Raw genomic sequence first — 6,170 nt, 5'->3', positions numbered from 1 at the left:
TTTTGTAACGTGTGTTTCAATAGGGATACACATTCGCGTTTCAGGCGCAACTTAGATAGCAAAACAAGGTATCCAAACGGCTGATAAAAAAAATGAAAATTTGTATATTCGCACTTCTGGTGCATGCGGCGGACGATATCAAGATAGTACTTTTACAGGGTGACTTAGAGAGAATCACCCGATTTCAAAATTGTATATTGCTTAAAAATTAAAAACAGAATATAGAATGATAAGTAATATGTGAATATACGGGGGAGAATGTGTCTACGTTTTATGAAACGTTTTTGTTAATGTCTGTCTTTAAGTTTCGAATCATTTTGAAATCGGATGATTCTTTCTTAATCACCCTGTATAAGAAAATCAAGGACCATACACCTCGTTATACTTCCATCTTGTATAAGAGACACTAAGTACATCAAAAAACAAAGTAAATATTTATTTTGATATTAAAAAAAATTGAATATCTTTGGAAGTCAATATCGCCTAATTAAAATCAAAACAAGCGTTCCGAAAAGTGCTTTCGAGACAGCGCGTTTACTGGCAAAAAAAAAATCGAAATGTCCCGGAAAGCCGGGACACATGGTCGACTTAATTAGCGGTCGCCTTTATTTTTTTTTTGGTCAAAACGGGGTCGTGCTTTAAAAAGTTTGCACACCCACTGACCTAGATACGGTTTGTATGTCCCTCAAAGCGCAAACCCTTCATTGAAGAAGAAAAGTATAACGTGATTCAAAAATCCTCATGATAGTTAAGATCGACAATGTCGCCATCTAGTGAGGGACTTGAAAGCTTTAACAAACACTACTCTTCAGAAGACCAATTAGAGCGTTTATTAATTCAAATGCTAAAATAAAATATGTTTGCATATGCAAACCGTTATAAAATTATGCAAAATCATACAAAAACACTTTCCTTTCTAATAATAGGAAATTATTTTGTCTTTCCCTCTCCAATACCTGGATGTATGGTCCTCACAAGAGGGTAATTGAGAGTGTTCTAGCTTATAGACACTAAAATGAGGAACAAATATGGGACCTGTAGCACAGATCCTCGGGCAAAATGATTTTTCTGGAGGGGGGCTAAATGGCTGGAAGTACTTGCTAACCATTTTACATACTTTAACTCTCAAAAATTGCTACTAGATCTCACTATATATACATGTAAATATATACAAGTCCTCCCTTCCTCCTTCTGCATTTCAGGCTGCCGAGCCATGCCAATACTCCTAGTTACGTATCTATAGGAGGTATTGGCAGGGCCGTCTTGAGAGCATCATGGGCCCCCGGGCCAAGTGATTTTTCTGACGCCCTACCAGGCAAATTCTCGAAAATTTCGACCAGATCTCATTTTTGTGGAGCCCCTTTTCTCTTGAGGCCCTGGGCCGTGCCCGGGTGGGCCCATGCCTTAAGACGGCACTGGGTATTGGCCGTGCCGAGTGGAATCTAATAACGTTAAAACAATGCTACCTAAAGAAAGGAGAGCCTGTATGTGTTTGTAATAAGAAGAGCAAGGCTTATATTTTTCATAAGACGCATCCGTAAATTGATAGAGTTAATTTACTAAGCAAAGGTTTTTATAAAGGCAGTTAAAGACAAAATTATAAATGAGTAATCAATGCATTCTAATCCATTATCGCGGCCTTTATTTTGCTGCCCGATGAGAACTGCACCCTTCGCACCTATTTAAGTCTGACATTTCACAGCCCGACGTGGCCACATTCTTTATACCTGTGTACAGTATGTCCTACCCAGTGTCGTTTTATCGCATTGGTCCACGGCTCATGATAGTGAAATTTAGTGACAATTTTCGAGAGTAAATATGCAAATTGGTTGGAAGGAATTTCTAGGCAGATGGGGACTCCAGAAAAATCAATTTTGCCGGGTGACCTAAGATGTTGTCAACACGGCCATGATCCTGCAGTTTATTAATTGCTATATTTATATTTCAATTATTTTATACCAATCATCTTTAAGCCATTTTACTGAAATCGTTGTTTTCCAAAATGGGCGATGTTATGTCTTTGGAAGCAATGAAACGGACGGACGGGAGAGGTAGCGGGGCCAGGCTTAACAGAATCGTGGGCCCCACTACACTGGGACACCATACCCAATCACGTCTAATTTAAAATCTCGTATGATGTATTAATGAGTAAGATTTTTGGCATTGCGTAGCACGCACAAGGCGCAGGGTCATGCCCTGTGGGTCCATGCGTTAAGACAGCTCTGGACGGTAGAAGCTATACATACAACAAAAGATAGGGTAGATGGGAAAATTTTTTTCCGGAAAGGAGACGATATTACACCAATAAGTTTGGAAAACTGTTCCCTTTAAAAGAGAAAGATATACGTTTCGTGCATTTCAAATATGTTATAAAATCGTTGTATACTTATTATTTCAGTATTTACATAACTTTGGTCCATAAAAACACAGGTGGAAAAAAAAGTAATTACGTCCACGGCAGGACTCGAACCTGCAATCTTCTGATTCGAAGTCAGACGCCTTATCCGTTGGGCCACGCGGACACATTCGCTCAGCTCTTAAACTTACACAAATACAGTATAGTAGTTATTGTTTATCGCATCTGGATAGCAGGGGTTACCGAGATGGGTTCAAAAAACAAACCACTGACAAAACCCAGTTATTTCTTCATATTTGGCGCTACTAGTTTCAGGAGAGTCTTAACGATTTGGTTATCTTGGGACAAAGACATTTTTGCCCCGCCCCCTTTGAGCAATGATCTGATACATCGTATTTTTTTTGGGCAGAATTCGGCATCCAGAAAGGCGTAACATTATTACGGAATTCACAGGAATGCTCGAAATTGACTATACAAAAATAATAACACAATAAACAAAAATTGAATGAAAATTCAGAATGGGATGAGAATTTAATGAAAGTAATGCATAATTATACAGAATTTATGAAAGAAATGATTTCAGTATTAGCATGGCTGGAGATATATAAGGCATACCAAAGCCTCCTAGATACAAGGAGGTACATCTAGGGGGGCTTTGTGCATGCTCCCCCCCCCCCAGCGTCAAAAACGGAGCCGACTGATCTAATGCATATGCGTATATATGAATTAACATCTTCATCATCATGCCTCCCCCCCTCCCCAGCAAATCATCATCATGCTTCGCCCCCAAACTTTCAAGTCGATCTCCGCCTATGAGCATCAGTGGAACATTTCAATAATTCGAGGGGGGGGGGAGCTCATTTGATTCGGACCCCTGTGTTCAGACCCTGCTGACCCACTTGTTAAGATACTGTTAATTAATGAAAAATAATTCCAAAATTAATGAGAGAAGTGATTCCATAATTAATGAAAATTCATAATTTATTCGAAAAAAAATCTCTGAATCAGTTTAAACTTTAATACAATAAATACAATGTTTTTTATACAGTATTCAAGGCCTTCCTATTTGATTTGACTATGCACAGGCCCTATTGACTCACTTGTTGAGATGCTGTTAATGAAAATGTCCCCAATGAAAATTAATTTGAAATTAATAAGAGAAATAATTCCAGAATTAACGATATGCGGTATTTGTGAAATAAATAATTTAAGAATTAGTGATATAGCTTTTATTAATTTCAGAGGCGGGGCCATGTTTGATTTAGGGCCCTGTGCTTAGGTCCTATTCACCGATTTGTTAAGAGGCTGTTATATTTGATGAAAAATATAATTGGAAATTAATGAGAGAAATAATTCCAGAATTGATGAAAATTCAAAATTTATGAGAAAAAAAATCTAAATTATTTAGAACTTCTCTCCATTCAATAATTTGAGACCTTGCTGATTGATTATGGGCTCTGAGCTCAAGCCTTGTTGGCGCAACGGTTAGAAGTCACTGATGGGTCACGAAGTTTTTCGTGCTGTGTATTTTAGGTCACAGTTGAAAAGGTTAAGAACCTCCGGTTTATTAGAATCACAAGTTTGGTTCATCTATTTTGATTCTTAGAAGCAGTTGAATCTTATATAAGGAGAGTTCTCCCTTTTGCTCGTATATGGAGTAGTTACTCAGATTTTTTGCATCAAAACTTTTCAAATATTTAAGGAGGGTCTAGATCAATTCGTCGTGCTACAAACTCATCGCGGTACAAATTTTTCGCAGACTCATTTCATCGCGACAAATTTGAATTGCTTTAAAATTCATATGTTTGTTGTGATCTTATAAATAGATAAATAGGGTAGTTGCTTTAGGCGTAAAAAATGGAACTAATTTTTTTTCTCATTTATTGGAAATGTTCCCCCTTCCCATCTGTTTTAATTTTTAACAAATGAAGGAAAGTATTCATTGAAGTCATTAAATTTTTAAAATTTAATTTTTACCATATAAGGATTTCCATTTCTCGCAGTGAGGAATGTTGAAGAGCTCACCCAAATAAAAAAGCTCACCCAAATAAAAAATTGAGATCAAATCAATTTTTAAATTTTAATTTCCACCGTGTAAGCCGCATTTCCCACTTTTTGTCGGGATTTGAGTCCCTGAGTACGGGTTTGAGTCCCTTATAAACGGAATGAATGGTGATTTTCAGCCCCCCCCCCCCCGCCGCCTCCTCAATGTTTCCTTCATGTCGGCACATTTGACTGGCCAAGGATGCCGGAAGTGTTTGGAACTTGTGGGTTCTTGTCTTGATCTTGAAGTAGGAAATTTTGATTTCTGGGGTCTCTTCTTCTCTCTCTCTCTGGGTGCTCATACCCATTCCATAAAGTACCCTGGGCACCAACAGCATCTCTGTCTCTGACACCACTGAAAATGCCAATCGATTTTCGATTTTTTTTTTCAACTCTAAAGTAACAACTCTCGAGTGAAAGGAATGAAATCAGACTTTTAATTAGTCCATTGTATGTAACTTCATGTACATGACACTCGAAATTAAAATTACAATATCAATTACATTTACAAATTTAACTGCATATAAAAATTTAATTATATTTGAAAATTCGGTTATAAAAATTTGAAATGTTAAATAATTGATTTTTACTGTGATAAAATTTCAATATCATGTGGAAAATTTTCGGTTTGTATGATATTCCCCAAATTACAGTGAGCCTATCTTTAACGGTAAATTTCTGTCTGCCCCATGGGCTCGAGAGTCCCCCCTCCCCCTTCGAGAGTCACCAACACTCACCATTACAGTATCTCCATAAGAACCTGAAATATTTAATTAATTAATAATTCAATTAAATTAATATTTAATTTTCACCGTATAAGCCGCACTTCCCGCTTTTGTTGGGATTTCTATTTCTCACAGCGAAGGGAGTTGGGCGCAGATCAAGGGTAGAAATGTACAGTGTTTATGAATGACGATTCGATGAAGTTTTCATATTGCTCACAGGATGAGCACCGATAAAGGCCATGTAATCAGCAATAAGAAAGACGACAATGGGTCAGTCGCATAGATATAACCATTAATCTTATGTTTATAATCAGTCGCATATCTTTGGCTGGCTTGTTTGAATATTTTCACATAATTTTCATTAGCGTCTAAGCTTTTGGTACAAGGTTGGTGTGCTTGGACTACGGCTCCAGTCAACGATTAGTAAAAATTTCTTCTTACGATACAAGTGAATTAACATTAACAGACAATGTAAGATTATGTTTAGAGGTATATCTAGGTGGTGAGGGGGTATGCGGGCTTTATCCAAAGATGACAAGTGAAAGGGCGTGACCAAAATTAAGTAATTGGTAATCAAGAACATGAATTAGAAAGGAAGAAGGAAAAGGTAAGGTTTGAATAGCCCACAGGTGGGAAAACTATAAATCCGCCTCTGATTATAGCCTAATTCATTTTGAATTGCATTAAAAGTTTTTCTAATTTCGGAACATGAATTATGGGAGAAAAAACTTTTAAACACACACGTAAACCAACATATCATTTCCACGTTCGGTTTTGCAATATTCCATGTTTATGCCAACAGAAATTGCTGCAAATAAATACTTATAAATATATTTAATGGGCCCCTTAGCCCCGATTGTTTCCTTCTGTGAGAGGGGAATCGAAAATTCGGAAAATTGAAATCAGAATATATGCGCGAAATAGTTTCAGAGTTGATGAAAATTCCGAATTCCGGAACTGATGAAAATTCAAAATTACAGAATTGATGAAAATTCAGAATATATGAAAGAAGCTATCGTTACCGTAAATGCTTGGGCTCCCAAAAA

General features: G+C 37.1%; 1 non-coding gene across 1 annotated transcript; it reads right to left on the bottom strand.

Moving 5' to 3' along the window:
• Positions 1-2,449: 2,449 nt before the first annotated feature.
• On the bottom strand, positions 2,450-2,522 carry TRNAR-UCG (transfer RNA arginine (anticodon UCG)). Its single transcript has one exon. It is a non-coding gene; the product is annotated as a tRNA-Arg (tRNA).
• Between the last annotated feature and the right edge of the window lie 3,648 nt (positions 2,523-6,170).

This window comes from Pholcus phalangioides, unplaced genomic scaffold (assembly GCF_987345545.1).
Source record: "Pholcus phalangioides strain wild (caught in Gottingen) unplaced genomic scaffold, Ppha-v1.0 ptg000007l_1, whole genome shotgun sequence".
Taxonomy (NCBI): domain Eukaryota; kingdom Metazoa; phylum Arthropoda; class Arachnida; order Araneae; family Pholcidae; genus Pholcus; species Pholcus phalangioides.
The sequence above is the reverse complement of the archived record's forward strand: the minus strand, read 5'-3'. Positions and strand labels throughout refer to the sequence as shown.